Source organism: Ochotona princeps, chromosome 7 (genome assembly GCF_030435755.1).
Source record: "Ochotona princeps isolate mOchPri1 chromosome 7, mOchPri1.hap1, whole genome shotgun sequence".
In the NCBI taxonomy this organism is placed as follows: domain Eukaryota; kingdom Metazoa; phylum Chordata; class Mammalia; order Lagomorpha; family Ochotonidae; genus Ochotona; species Ochotona princeps.
This window is the reverse complement of record NC_080838.1, coordinates 17459491-17475721: the sequence shown is the minus strand read 5'-3', so window position 1 is coordinate 17475721 and position 16231 is coordinate 17459491.

Genomic DNA, 16231 nt, shown 5'->3' with positions numbered 1-16231 from the left:
GGAGAGGGAGAGATATTTTGGCTTACACAAAGTCTAAGCTCAGGAGCAGATGTGTGGTATGATGGTCAAGTTGCCACTCAAGATACACATATCTTGGCAGAGTGCCTGGTCAGATCCTGCTGTTTCACTCTGGACCCAGCATCCTGCTGATGAGCATCCTTCAGAGCAGCAGGTGATGGCTCAGGTACTTAGCTTTCCACCTCCACAAGGGAGATCTGGCAGGAGAGTGCCCTGGCTTTGGCCTGACCTAACTCCGGGCTGTTGTGGGTGTTTGTCGGGGGAGGAGGAGAGTGAACCTGCAAATAGAAAATCCATGTTTGTGTCTGTTGTGCTCTCTCTGCCTTTCAAATAGAGTGAAAATTAAACTTTTTTTTTTTCAAATTATAAGTACAAACCTTCTGGGTCCATCTTTTCTGGGGGGACATCTTACTAGAGCACAAAGAAGCCAGGGATAAGCTTAGAAGCAAGAGACAGAGTCAAGACAATGGCAACCCCATACCCCATTCCCCAACCATGATTTCACCCTCTTGTGCTGGGATGTAGTAGCTGGGGTTGGGAAGGGGCCTGAATCTTGCCTCTAGATAGGGAGGTGCGGGAGTTTCCGGAGAAAGCAAAGTTCTTGGGTCCTGAGTCACTGAGCCACTAATCAAGTGGCTAACTGTGTGTTAGTGACAACTGCAGAAGCTTGAGGGAGGAGCGACGAGCAGGAGGAGGGCGTTGGGGAGGAGGCGTGATGGAAGTGAAGTCTCCACAGCAGGTGGAATGCGGCGAGGAGCAAGAACATCCAAGACATTTCAGGAGTGGGGAATGTGATGGAGAGACTTCTACCTGCTCTTGGAGAGAGGACTTGCAGATCCAGGGACATCTGATGTGATCTGGGCAACAGGAAGTGCAGCAGAGAGGGCAGAATAACCTGACCCAAGGAAGTGAATGAAATTATAGAGGAGACACCACAGTTGCCATGGCATTAAAATATCACATGCCTTGTTTAGCTCTTCTCCTCACCCCACCTCTTTTACTTGATCCTTGCAACATGTTATTGTCATTGCAGCCTATCCAGTTAACTAAATTTAGACCTTCTGGGATAAGCGGGCAGGGAACAGGCAAGCTACATCTTTAGGGCTGGGTCAATGTTGGGTCAACATTCTTCCTCCAGGGTGGGTTTGTTTCTTTTGCTTCTCAGCATCTGGAAATATGAAACCTGGTGTTAGCCTGGGATCTCATGAAGCTGCTGAATGTCAAAGTGGAAGGGGGGTGGAATTGGAAATAGCTTAAGAGGTTGCAGAAATTACTTCAGAAAAATCAAGAGGCTGTGGCAATTTGAAAAATAAACATAATTGCTGTCAGAACCAAATGTGTTTTCTTGGTTATTATTGTACTTTTATCAGTAAAAAAAAAAGTGATTATCCTGGGCTATAATTAATGCAAGGCATTGGGTGGGTGGGTGGGGTGTCCTACATACATATAGATGTTGCAGAAGAGTGGTTACCTTTGGTAGTCTTCGTGCATCATCACACATAAGATAATTTCACAAACATCTCAATCCAAACCCTGATCTTATTCAAGTGGACTCACATCAACTAGACTCCAGAGATCCAGTGTATATACCTGAACTATGACTGACAGACAAGAATACTTATGTTGTCATGGCAACCACAGTCTCTTTTGGCAGATAAATGCACTCGAGAAGATGAACTTCATCCAGAAGTTTGCTTGCTTAGGCTGACTGGAGTCTGTTGTGTGATCCACCAGAGAAATATCTCTGACTCAATATAATATCCTGAGCAAAGAAGTGCTCCATCTAGCCTATCCAGTCCTTCTTGGGCCACCTGTGAGCCACTTACTCCAGCCAGCTTCTGAGACTGAACTGAGCTGCTTTTCTCTCTTCTCTAGATTTTTCAGGATGTTTCTTTCCACACAAGCATCCTCTCCATCCACATGGGCAGATCTGTGCTTGTCAGGTCATAATCGTGAGGCCGGTGTTTTGACTCCATGGGTTAAGTTGCTGACCGTGACACCAGCATCCAACCATAGTGCCAGTGTGTGGCCTGACTTCCCCTCCTCTTATCCTGCTCCCTGCTAATGCATCTGGGAAAGTAGCAGAGCGTGCCCAAGTACTTGGGTACTTGCCATCATGTGGGAGACCTGCATCAAAATCCTGGCTCTTGGCTTTGGCCTGGCCCAGCCCTCCTGTTGTGGCTGTCTAAGGAGTGCCAACAGCAGGTGGAAGATCTCTGCTCTTTCTCTGTCTCTCCCTCTCTACCTTTCAAATAAAGAAAAAATTTTGAAGTCATCATCATGTTCTCTTGCCATCCTCCTTACAGTATAGTCAGATCACTTCAATGGGAATCTGAGACTTTGCCAAATTTGTCAGTCACAAGTTCTGTCACCATTGTGATTTACTCCCAGGAAATTCCAGTCAAATCCACTGTGTGTGCAGATTTTGCTCCTGTCATTTTCTGAAGACAACCTGATTGACAAGTTCCTGGGGAAAGTAACTTATTTTTGCTTCTTGTGTAGCCAATAGTGGCCTAACCTTCCTCAGGAAATCATGGAGTTTAGGCAAATAGAACTGACCTTAAGACCCATGAGGCTTGTCCCATGATGGTTATCCATTCTGTCCTGGGTATTTGTCCTCTTTGGGTGGGTGTGAAGAGGCTGACCCTCTGTCACCATGCATTAGTGAAATGTCACCTTGATGACACAGATGTCTACTATAATCTGAATTGTGTATGTGTGTGGGTGGTGTACTAAGTGTCCTTTACATTGTCCAAATCGACCTGTGACTTTGAATCACATGGTCCTGTTAATGCAGGCAGAAACAACCATAGTTTGATGGACTGTTTCCAGCATCCAAACGACACTCTGAGTCCCAGGCAACCCCACATTTCAGGTACTGATAATAAGGCATTCCTTCCTGGGATACACTTGGTTGAGGTGGTGCTTTGCCATTTCTCTGAGCCTGGAGTGTCCTTCCAGGTCCCTTAAAGTCCCATTGGCACTTGCTGCTGAGTACACAGATCAATTCCCAGGCACAGAAGCTGTGGCCAGTCTTCTGGAATGCCTTCTACATGAGCTAAGAGAGCTGTGTTCCAGTCAAGGGCTCCTGCATTCAGGATGGGAGCTTGCAAGGAAAGCAGCCCTGTGTGGGCTTGTGCTGTTTCCTAGGGGAAAAACACCTGCTGAGCAAGGAGAAAAACACCTTCTGAAGCCTCCAGCATCTCTCCCAGGAGAGTTTCAACCCTAGGGTAGACACAAGTTCCCCAGCAGAATAGAAGCCCAGCCAGCCTCAGGCTGTGACCCTGCATATCTTGTCCACAGTGCCTAGGTTGCTCCCGGTGAGTCCCCACCCAGGCAGATATGACAGAAAGCTGTGCTGAGAATCAGGCAGTAAATGAGAAAAGCCAGCAGGGCAGGTCATTATCTATCCCCTCCGGGTGATCATGGCAGATCTGGGGTATAAGCATTTAGCCTGGTGATTGAAACGTGTTGTGTCCTACGTAAGAAGACCTGGGTTCAAGGCCTGGCATGAGCTCTGGATTCCAACTTCTTGCTAGTGTGGCTCTTAGGTCTGAGTCACTGACTTCCTGCCATCCTCATGGAAGACCTGGATAAGGTTCTGAGCTCATCCTGGCTATTGTAGTTATTCGGGGAGTGAAATAGCAAATAGGCAAGAACCATCTCCTCAAACAAATAAATACATGTCTTGAAAAACAGTACCCCTGAAAATCCATGTTGGGAATTTGGGCTCATCTTTATAGGTTCATTTGCATCCAAAGGACAATTTCTTTGGCTGCCCTCCTCTTTCCAGGCATCTGGAGAGGTTTGTCTCCAATAGGAAGTACCTGGCATCACTGACTTTACTGGGACTTTGCAATCATCTCCAGTCCCAGAGAGCTGTGAGGACTTGCTCAGGACATCACAGCTGAATCCTGGCCAAATGAAGCTCCATGCAGGTCAATGGGTTCTCCCAGCAGACCTCCCACCTCATGCAGAGCAGCAACACCCTTCAAAAGGTGGCATGGGGGAGGCCTTGTGGTGCAGAGGCTCACCTGCATCCCAGATCGGAGTGCCTGGGTTGAGTCCTGCTTCTGCTTCCTATTAGCTGCCTGCTAATATGCATCCTGGGATGCAAGAGGTGATGCCCCCAGTGCTTGGGTCCCTGTCATCCGTGTGGGAGACCAGGATGGGATTCCCAGTTCCTGGCCTTGGCCTGGCTCCACTCCAGCTGTTATAGGTATTTGGGGAGTGAACCAATGGATGAAAGATCTTCTCTCTCTCTTTCTCTCTGTCAATCTGCCTTTCAAATAAATAAAAATTAATTAACCTTTTTTTTAATAAAAGGAGAGAAGGTGGGCATGGGAGCAGAGGTGAGAAAGGAGAAGAATATGACATTTGGAGACTTCACTGACTCCCAGGAACTTGACTGAAATAATGCAATGACCTAGCAGAGCATTAGCTCTGTTACTAGATAAGGAACCTTGAGACTCTGAGTTTCAGTCACTTCTCTGGGATCACGTGACTACTAAGAGTGGCAGTGGACTCTATAAGACTGACAACATGGTGTAGTAGGCTAATTCTTCACCCATAGCACCAACATCCCATATGAACATCAGTTTAAATCCTGGACGCTTTACTTTTGATCCAGCTCCTTGCTTAGAAAGCATTGGAGGGTGGCCCAAGTCCTTCCTTGGGACCCTGCATCCACTTGGGAAGCTTGGAAGAAGCTCCTGGTTCTTGGTTTTGGATTAGCTCAACTCTGACCAACTGGCTCAACTGTGGCCACTTGGGGAGTGAACCAATCGCTGAAGGATCTTTTCTCTTTTCTCTCTCCTTCTCTCTCTAATTCTGCCTTTCAAATAGAAATAAAAAATAGGATACACATAAAGAAGGGGATCCACAGGACATTTGTGGAGAAATAATTCTAGAAGGAGGTTGAGTGAAGGAAAGGTCATTGGAAAAGCTCTAGGCTGGGTCTTGGGAGGCTTACAGACTGAAACCCACAAGAGCAAGTATGTGACTGGCTGGAGCGGCAGAGGAGTGCCTCAAACACATTTCACTTTGCCACTATTAGTAGAAAAAGTCCTTAGGGGCTTTTGCCTCCTTTGCTTGAGATGACAAACTGCTACAGCTCCAGTTACTTAGCTAGTTTTCCAATTATGGAGGTTGAGTGGAGGGCAGCATTTTGTTCCCTGTGGATGTGTTATCCTTTAGTGTACCCAGCAAGGTGTTGGCCCCGTGGGAGCCCGAGGGATTTGAACAAGTGAGTAAGCCTGTTGCCAGGAGCAACCATTTTGCCTCTGAGGGGCCAGTCCAGGCAAGCTCACCATGAGCAGCTGTATGGCCATGCTGAACGTGGCTGCCTAGGTGCAGGGGGTGAGTGCAGCAGTCATGGCTCATGCATTCTACAGAGAAGTGCCTGGGTTGCAGCCCCAATCCTGCTCCCCACTGCAGCTTTCTGCTTACTGGTACCCTGAAGGGCAGCACGAGACAGCTCAAGCTGCAGATTGAGTCCCCAGTTGCCAGCCCTGGCTGTTACACGCACTGGAGTATTGAGTCTGCAGAGAAGCTCTATCTTTGCCCTATCAAAAATACATCCAATTTAGCTATAATTTGAAACACATTTCATTTTACTACTGTTAGCAGAAAAACATTCATTGTGGGTATTTTAAAAGAATATCAGGAAAAGGAAAGCAAATGTCCAAAATTCTGATTTCCAATAGTAACAATCCTACGTAATGTGGTAGGCGTCCTCCGACACAGTTTCTAGGTTATATAAGTATGGATTAAAATGTGTTTATGGGACACACTCTGTATTTTCATTCTGCATTAAAAATTAATTCATTCTTAAATACTATTTCACATGAATTCATTGTCCAATAGTATACTTGATTGTGAGAAATGAGATCTACTTCAGCTGTAGACAACTGTCTTGGTTGCATTGTGCCTAAGCAAGTGTTACACTGCCGGGGGAAAAGCTGCTGACAGCTGGTGGGCATCCTGGGCCTGGTTAATGCCATATTTATGTGAACTATACCAGTGTGACAGCATAGTTGCCAATTCTACTTTTTAAAAAAGATATATGCAGGGGAATGTTAGCACACCAGCAGACAGAATTTGGGGACCCGCAAGTGAGTGTGCATGGGACCTGGGTAGGCACATATGACCCCAAACTACCAGGGCACACTTCCAGACGACTTGACTGGGCTTAGGGATCTGCATGCTCATGGGTGTGGAGGACTAAGGATTGCTCAAAGATGTCTGTCTGGAGATGTGTGGGAGGAAGGATTGCTGAGGGAGAATGTAACAGGTGAGAAGTGATTTCTGGGGGATTTCTACCAACCAGGCTATTGCACTTGCAGGTAAACGAGGGGGTTGAGTCCAGGTTGTTTAGAGGTGGAAACCAGAGGACCTTTTGAGGTCAAACCAATACATCTGCCTATATAGGAGAGCCGAGCTGTGATTGTTGGTGTCAACCACTGCCTACTGGCACACACAAAAACCATGGCTGGAGGGCCTGCCTGGCAAGGTTCAACCACAATACCTGCTAGTGAGTGTCAAGATAGAGTGTGGACCATGTTAGGCTGGGCCATGAAACTAACCAGCTCACAAGATCACTGGCTCTGGGAGCAGATTCTAAGTGGGATCATGGGCTCACCTCTGTAGGACTGCCATACCAGCTGGTTTGCTCGAGGGCTGGGGGTGGTGATGGGTTGAACTAGGCATAACCATGGAACTCACCAGTACTCAGGGGCACTGGGATTGGGAATAGGCCAGGCTGGTCCAGGCTACACCATCTACAGGTGCACCCAAGATTTGGGTGTAGGGCAGGCCAGCCTACAACATCTATCATCTCATACAAAGGCCGGAAGTAGGGGGCAGACTGTAGCAGGTAAGGGCCTAGCACCTGCAGGAACACATGAAATCTAGATCTGGGAGTGGGCCTGGTGGGGAAACTTGGGGATTCCCCTGGTAGACTATCACTCCTGCTAGTGATCATGTGAGTTAGGGTTGGGCATTGATCAGGCTGGGCAGGGCTGCTTCATTTGTTGGTAGGTGTATGGGTTGGCTCTGGGAAGGCAAACTGGGCAGGACCAGACCAAACCATAGCACACTGGCATGCATGGGAACCAGGATGGGGTGTAGGCCATGCCAAGCAAGGCTAGAAAATCACACCTGCCAGTTTGCATGAAAGCCAGGTACTGGAGACCTGTTCCGGCTGACTCGAAAGCTTGTAAAGGATGTGTGGATTGGCAAGAAGACACGAAAAGGAGACGAGATGTGGACTACTATGGCATGATAGTCATAATGGACAACTAAGAAAAGTTGCCTTCTGTATTTATATACAAATCATCACAAGCTTTTGGACAACATCCAATTGTTTCATTTTTACTTCATTATAAAAGAATGACTACAAAAACAACCCTAAAATATTATTATTATTTTACTTCAGAGAAAATATTTTCAGCAAGCTATTACTCATTCAAACCTGCGGTGACCTGGCTGAAGCCAGGTATTCCACGGTTGGCAGCGCATGCAGTTACATAGTGACAAGCAGTTTACTTATATCCAAAATCAATTTTCACTAAACACAATAATATTACTTAAAACATCAAGAGTACAGAATTAAAAGGAAAGCTCATAAATGAAAGGAACTTATAAAGGCATATATCACAGATTCTGTATTAAATCTTATAATCAATCATGCATTAATTACCATCACCTTCACCTAGTGCTGATTCAATTGTTTTTTGTTCTTAGTGCTGATTTAATTTTTTTGTTGTTGTTGTTCTTTTGTTAAAGGGCAGTGAGAGGGATCAGGGCAACTCAGTCATTCACCTTTACAAGAAACTTCCTTTTATCTTTATAAATTGTTTGCTTTCCCTAAATATAAGTGCCAACATAAGGTAGTATTTTTAAGCCATTTGGGGGAGGGGGTTCACATTTGTCTCCCTTTAGAAGATACCCCATACACTTTCTGCTCTCCATGGTGAGAACCCAAAATGCATCATTTCATGTGTTGTAACAGTTCAAGGTGCATGGTAAACAAACTCTTTGTACCTCCATGATTGCCATCTATTCCAAGATATTATCAAGCCATTTCTTAAGGAAAACATTACTTATATTAGAGTAAACCTCAGGACAGAGGTGGGCATATAACAGGATGTTTGGAGACATTGTGGGCTCAATTGTACTATTGTATGCTTTTACCTGTGTGTCATTGCCTTAAGTTGCTAAAGACACTTTTACCATAACATGATTAATCAGTTTAAGGTGTTATCACATTTGCAGAAAAACAGCAACAACACCCTCAGGAGAATTTTATGAAACATCAGAGAGGTGACTGAGTGTCCATACAATGAGGTGAGGCATCAATGAGGTGACCAGAGACATTCTGCTGGGCCTTGCCACACAGCCAGAAACACCTCGTAGCCTTGCTAACTGAGGAGCAGTGCTCATCACACACCTATGCCATGCAACCCAACTACATGGCTTCCTGCAGCCAGGAATAGGGCAGGTCGGGCTAGGTCAGGCTGCAGCCCCTGATGGCAAAGGCCAAGGCAGGTGATGGGTCATGTAAGATCTGTGGCTGGGAGAGTACCTGGTCAAGGAGCTAAGGGGATGCCCCTGTTGGGCGGTAGTTCCCACTGGCGAGCAGGAGAACCTGAATGGGGGTGGCAAAGTGTGCTGGACATGGTTGCAGTATCCATTAGCATGGGTGTGAACTGGGTCTGGGTGTGTCAGACTGGGCTGGGCTTCAGCACCCACTGGTGCTCACAAGAGCCAGAATGGGTATAAACTAAGCTAGGCTAGGTCTCGGCACCTGCTGAACCATGCAAGAGCTGGGTCTGGGTATAGGCTGGTCTGTAGCAACCAACAATAAGAGCCAGAATGGGTATGGACTGGTCGGGTAAGTCTGCTATGCCTGGCAAGACAGGAGGTGGGCAGTCTTGGCCAAGAACCCACTGGTGTGTGTGAGATCTGCCACCAGAAGGTGACCTGACAGAGGAGTTTGTGGAACTCTTCTATCAGGGTGTAGTCCCTGCAGGTGAGCACAAGATGAAAGAAGGTTGGGAGCAGCCTAATCCAGCCCAAGCTGGGTTACAGTACTCACCAGCATATGTGTGGCTCAGGTCTGGGGGCAGCCAAGCTGGACCAGTTCCTAGCACCCACTGGTGAATGTGAGAACCAGAATGGGGTGCAGGACAGGCTGGTTTGGGCCTGTTTCTTGTTTAGTCTATCTTCTCTTATCAGCATGGCCCCCTTTGTGCTCCAAATGAAGTCAGTCTCTCCCATGCAAGGCCTTTACCTAGAATTCCCTTCCCTGCATTTTCTCCTAGGCAGTTTTCCACCCACCAGGAAAATCCTCCCACTCTCCCCAGAAGCCTTCTCAGGACACCCGACAAAGAATAACCCCCTCCCCGCCCCCGGCATGCCTCCGTGTGGAATTACTTCAGTGTTTTCGTGGTCATGTTCATCCCTGCCTCACAAGTTCCCTCATTTGTTTTGGTTTCCTACTGTCATTTGCTCATAGACCTTGCTTGTCACGGAGGAGCTGGCACTTGGATCCCTAAAGCAGTGTCTTGGTGTGTTTGGTGGCTGTTGGATGCTCCCATGAATTTAGTCAATTGCATTTGGGAAGCGGTTTAGCAGTTCCACCACCTTGCACCAGTCCAGAGGGCTGGAGTTTTCCTTACAAGGGTGGATGCTGTTATATCACTTACTTTTCAGAACTCCTGACCTTCCACCCTTGTCTCCAGTTAGAAAAAAACTACGATGAAAACACATCAAAATGATCTACTTCTCAGGACCCCCAGCTGTGGCTGGCTTCCTGGCTTCCCACCCCACATTCGGCCCCGGTTCTTCTTTTCTTTCTTTCTTTCCTTGTTTCTTTATTTTTTATTTTAAAAAGGCTGTGCAGATTTGAAAAGGAAACCCTTGCAGGCTTTGATTCTGGTACTTGAGATTGGACAGGCAGTCCCCACTCCACAAAGAGGTCGTGTTCCAGAAGTTTCTTTGTGTATGTTGTTTGTTTCCAACACAGAATGCATTTTTCACTGGAAACAATGTTCCCAGACTAGCCTACAAAAGCCTATTTAAGGCACTATGCTAAGCGGAAAGAAAAAATCGTCAAAATTCTAGGAAACACAACAGGGAAAATGAGCAAGAAATACAATTTAGATGTTTGTCTTGAACACTTGAGCTGGAGGAAGGTAACTTTCTGCAAAGCTGGAGGAGTCAGTAAGGGGCTCCACATGGAAAAGGCTCAGCGAGTATAGCAGAGGTCCCAGCAGTCTTGGCCTCTGAGGGGCCTGAAGCTATGCACGAACACCGCACCTCCTCAGGAGCTGCTCTGCAGCTCTGAGCCTGAGTAAGCAACCTTCTTGCAGAGCCACATGAAGCAGGGTTGGGGAAGGGCTGACAGCCACACTGCCACCCACAGAATTCCAGGAACAAGAATCAACATGTGAGAAGTCTTGCAGGGTAAGCTAGCATCCCATGTGAGCACTGCTTTGTGTCCCAGCAGCTCTCCTGATAACTCTGGCAAAAAGCAGTAGAAGATGCCCATGTGCTTGGGCCCCTGCCACCCATGTGGGAGACCTGGGTGAAGACCCAGGATCCTGACCCTGCCTTGACTGTTGAGGCCATCTGGGGAATGAATCAGTGGATGGAAGTTCTTTTTCTGTCTGTAACTTTCCCTTTCAAACAAATAAATTACAAAAATTCTTTATGAAAACCTTGGTTTGAGAATGTAAATTGGGCAGATTATAAACTTTATTGGAATTTTTGTGTGAATTATCTATACATAAACACAATAATATATCCTTTAAAAAAAAGAGGTTAGTTTATTTGTTTGAAAGCAGAATTACACAGAGAGAGAGAGAGAAATGTTGCATTTGCCAGTTTACTCCCCAAATGGCCACAACAAGTAGAGCTGGGCCAGTCCAAAGCTACAAGCCAGGAGCTTCTTCCAGGCCTTCTATCTGAGTACAGGGGTCCAAGTGCTTGGACTGTCTGCTGCTGCTTTCCTGGTGCATTAGCAGGGAGCCAGATCAGAAGTGGAGCAGCTAGGGGTTGAACCAGTGCTCATATGGGATGCTGGTTAATTGGTGGGCTGTGCCATGATGCGGGCATCTTTGAATGAAAGCTTAAAGATGATTAAAAAGCAATAGCAGGGCCCGGCAGCGTGGCCTAGTGGCTAAAGTCCAAACCTTGAATGTGCCGGGATCCTATATGGATGCCGGTTCTAATCCTGGCAGCTCCACTTCCCATCCAGCTCCCTGCTTGTGGCCTGGGAAAGCAGTGGAGGACAGCCCAAAGCCTTGGGACCCTGCACCTGCATGGGAGACCTGGAAGAAGTTCTAGGCTCCTGACTTCAGATCAGCGCAGCACCGGCCATTGCAGTCACTTCGAAAATGAGCCATCAGATGGAAGATCTTCCTCTCTGTCTCTCCTCCTCTCTGTATATCTGACTTTGTAATAAAAAGAAATCTTTTTTTTAAAAGTAATAGCAGTGAATAATTATGCTTGTAGTAATGATGAGTCTAAAGTTAGAACACACACATGAAGGTAGGATATTTCAAATGACGATGTCTTACACAGAACTGTAAGTGCTGGGACACAGAAACCATATGCTCTTGATCATCACATGAGACCATTCCATAGAGTTCTGGCTCTGAGGGTGGTGATGTCAAAGGTGCAGGTGAGGACAGTACCAGCAAAACTGTTCCATGAAATATGAGACTGAAACTGGCAATGTTTCTTAGATATGCTTTTATGTCATACGCGAATTACATGTTTGTGTAGCCAAATCAATACATTAAATATGATAAACATTTGACTTTTTTATCTACAACTGTAATAGTTTATACTTAAGGTAATTAAAGTGCAGGGAATTTTATAGGGAAATAGGGATTTCATCATATATGTCATTTGTTTTCAGTCTTAGGTAGAATATGTGAAGACAGTTTGTTCAAAGAAGGCCGAGCATCCTGGGCTAAGAGCAAAGAGATAAGAAGATGCAGCTTCCAACTCTGGACTTCCGCCTCAGTTACATCTTCTGGGCAAGTCACTTGTCTGTCTGTGTTACAATTTTATCAGCTATAAAAATTGAAAACAGTCACACTTCTGAAATCACTTTTTGGGATCATGCTTGTTATAAATACACAGGCTCAATTAACTGAGTGATCTATACATATAGTTGGAAATAAGATGTGGATAATCCTAGGTGACTATTTTGTTTTATTTTTTTATTGGAAAGGTAGATTTACAGATAGAAAGAGATACAGAGAGAAAGATCTTCCATCAGCTGGTTCACTCCCTAAGCGGCCACAATGGCCAGAGCTGAGCCAATTTGAAGCCAGGAACCCAGAGCTTCTTTCTGGTCTCCCACCTGCGTGCAGCATCCCAAGGTTTTGCTCCGTCCTCAACTGCTTTCCCAAACCACAAGCAGAGAACTGGATGGGAAGTGCAGCAGCCAGGATTAGAACTGGTGCCCGTATGGGATCCTGGGCACATGCAAGGCAAGAATTTAGCCATTAGGCTATCACGCTGGACCTGACCAATGTTTTTTTAAAATTCATTTACTGTCTTTTCCCATTTGAGAGACAGATAAGACAGATATAGGTCTTCCATCTGCTGATTCACTCCCCAGCTGGGGCTGGACCAGGTAGAGAGCAGGCAGGAAATCCATCTGGATCTCCCGCATGCAAGCTGATGACCCAAGTACTTGTACTGTCACTTGCTACTCCTAGGTGTACATTAGCAGCAAGCAGGAGCAGATCAGAGGAGCTAGGACTTGAAGCCTTGGGGACGTGAGAATCTACTGTGCCAAATGTCTGCCCCACAGGCCTATTAATCTAACATCATTTTACATAGTAGTGTATTATGGGATTTATACCATGTAACTCCTTGCAATTTTACTTTGGGCAAACAACAAAACAAACTTGTAAATGCTGACCTCTGTAATGGAGGAATTTGACAGGTTTTCCTTTTGAGGCAGGGTCAGATGGTCAGGATGAAATCCAAGTCCCATTCCTTTCAGTTGTCCCTTGAGCAATTTCTTAATCTTACTTAGCTGACCTGCCTCTTCTAAAATGGGGATGCTAATACCCACTTCATTAGGTTATTAAGAGGATTAAATGAGATCATGCATGCAAACTCCTGCAATAGATCATGTCCACTATTGTTGTTGTGTTTTAAAATCTAGGTTGGTAATTGGATCTGTTTCCCAGAGACATTACCAAAAGCATCACTAACTGAATGGCTCAAAACAATGGGAAAAAATAAATAAAGCTGTGTTGCTGGGCCAGAACAATTCAGTAGGTCTGGAATGCAGTCCAGACATTTTTGTTTATTCTCACTGTATTTGAAAAACAGAGACACAGAGATCTTCTGTTGATTGATTCTCCCAGATACTTGTAATGGGGCGAGGGGGTAGATCAAGCCAAAGCCAGGAGCCAGCAACTCAATCCAGGTCTCCCACCCTGGGGGCGGGGACTCAAGTCTTTGAGCCGTCACCTACTGCCCTCAGAGCACACACTGGCAGGAAGCTGTGTCTGAAATGAAGCCCAGTGGTGTGCACACATCCCATGCAGTCCACAAAGCAGCGCGCAAGACCTGTCTACACAGTTTGTATCTCAGAGTTGTAGAGGCTTCAAGTTGAACCCCAAGTAGCTGTGGGGCATGTGCCCTCTGAGGCCTGAAGAGGATCCTCCTCCATCCCTGCCTAGCTGTTAGCGTCTGCTGGCCTTCTTTGGAGTTCCCTGGCTTGGGGATGCTGCGCCAGCTTCCCCCCTCCTGTGTTCACCGCATCCTCCCTGTGGGCATGGCTGTTTCTGCTCCTGAATTTCGGTTGTGCCGAATGACAGCCCTTTCTGATCACAGGACACCAACTTCATGGCCTTCCAAATAGGTCATCTTTTGAGGTGCTGGGTTAGGGCTTGAGCATGTCTTTTGGTACACGAGAGGACCAATTTGATCTACTGCCATGCCAGTTCTTTCTTTCAAACATTCTCCTAAGTGGGACTAGCATTTTACATTTGGCTACGTAGAGTCTCTTTCCCACAAGATGTGGCTACCACAGAGAGAGTGTTCTGATATAAATACAAACTTTTTATATGTATATATATAAACATATATATGCATATATATATTTCTTTAAAAAATTTTTAAATTATGTGGTATAATTTCATATAGACTGGGATTTCTCCCCAAACTCCCAACCCCCGACAGATCTTCCCCATTTTACTGCAGTGGTGTAGTCCTTCATAAGAAATCATAATTCCATCAGTCTCTTATTTAAATGTATCTCAACATTGCTGGCACACACAATGTCAGACAGTCCAGCATCCCATCAACTACACATGGCCAACAGTTTCATTGGGAATCCCAGATATAAATGCAAACTTAAGCTGGTATTGTTTATCAATGAACTTGAATGTGAGGAATTTGCTCTCTTTCAAGAGGAATCATCCTTTCTGCCAAGACTCGATCAAGAGCATGTTACAGATCACCTCTGTCTATATGGAACTGTTCACTGCCCTCTGTCACTGCAAGAGCCATCCTCGTGGCCTCCAGTCTGCATTGGAGAGCAGTGTCCCTGTGTTACCTGTTGAAGTCAAACAGACCTGTCTTCAGATTCCGGCGCTGTCACCAGCTAGCCAGTTGCTAACATCTTTAGATCTTAGTTTATCCAACTGCAACCTAAGGGCTATGACATTAGACTGGTTGGTGCAGGGGACTGAGGGCATCTGAGGGCTGATAGCTAATTTCCAGTGGGTGCTATAATCATGGAGTTCTTGATGCTTCTCTTCCTGTTACTTATTGGAGGACTTCTGAAGCTTTCTTGCCAAGGGCAGAGCAATACATCTAAACCCTACAAAGCAAGAGGTGAGATTTTAATATGGTCCCAAAGCTTGAATAAGCTGAGATATCACTTTGCTTTGAAAAGAAAGGGACATCTATCACTCTGTTCTGATTTATCATTGGTGGAACAGACACAGTAACATTCTATTTTGCACACGTGAGATCAGCACAGGAGAAGAAAATTTCATTTGGGAGGCAAGGTCAAGTGGAGGACATGGTGTGCACAAGCAAAGATGGGCCTGGGGAGGAGAGGGCAAGCACTGGGCACTGGGGTGCTTGGGCGGGCATGAGGTTGGGAAGATAACATCTGCGGAGGAAGCAGGTGAATTAAAGCACCGGAACAGGAGATGGGAAAGAAATGTTTGAGCTCTGCCAGGACTGCCCTTCTGTGTGGACTTCACGGTGAGCTTTGAATTCCTCTCCTAATTCTGACTGGCTCACTGGGCAGGATGGTGTTCCCCAAACCATCTCCATGTAGCATGGGCAAAACCCGAGGCCCCTCCCACAGAGTGATTGGAACATGTGAGCAATAGATTCTGAGCAGCCATCAAAGCCTTGATTGTTCTTGGAGGAGCACAGACCCCAAGAGCACATTCTCTCCTCCTGGGAGCTTTGGAAGAAGCGGTCTATAAATCACAGGAGCAACCACAATTGACAGGGCTGTGAGTGCCAAATTGCATCAGTCCTGCCTTGGCAAACTTTCTTTTTGCCTCTCTGTGATTACAGTTGTCGTGGCAGCCCAGGGGTGAATACTGACTGGCGATGGATCAGAAATACTGCCTCCTGACTTTGCACAGTGGCCCCCAAAGACAAGACCTGGATGTTATTTAGATCCCAACTCCGTTATTTGCTTTGGAAGATTTCTAGGGCCTTTGATGTAGCAACTGCCACTCAATGACTTTATAAGTGACAAATAGAGATGCAGGTCTGGAAGCCCTGGTTTACTAGGAGCAGGAAGGTTGTGGGAGCCACTGCTGCCTCCGAGCAGTGTGAGGTGGGGATTAGCACAGGGCAGTGCTCAGTCAGCTGTAACAAGCAGGTGAAATGCTGGCTGAAATGCCAGGCAGGCGGTCCCTGAAAGGAAAACAATTAATTCACCCATTCACTCTTTCATTACAATGAGCACCCAAAATGCATGAAGGATTCCAAAGGGCTCCAATGTGGGGGCTGGGAGGGACCCAGATCACAGGCCCTGGAAAGGGTAATGCCGAGAGAGAGGTAGGCCAGGAGGTGAGAGTATTGCATTTGTGCCCTTTGTGTGGATTTCATTCTGTGCCTCGATAGGTACCCTTCATATAACTCCTACTTTGGGTTTCAAAGTGCTGATCAGCGTAGAATAATTGGAAATTCCCTCTTCCATCCC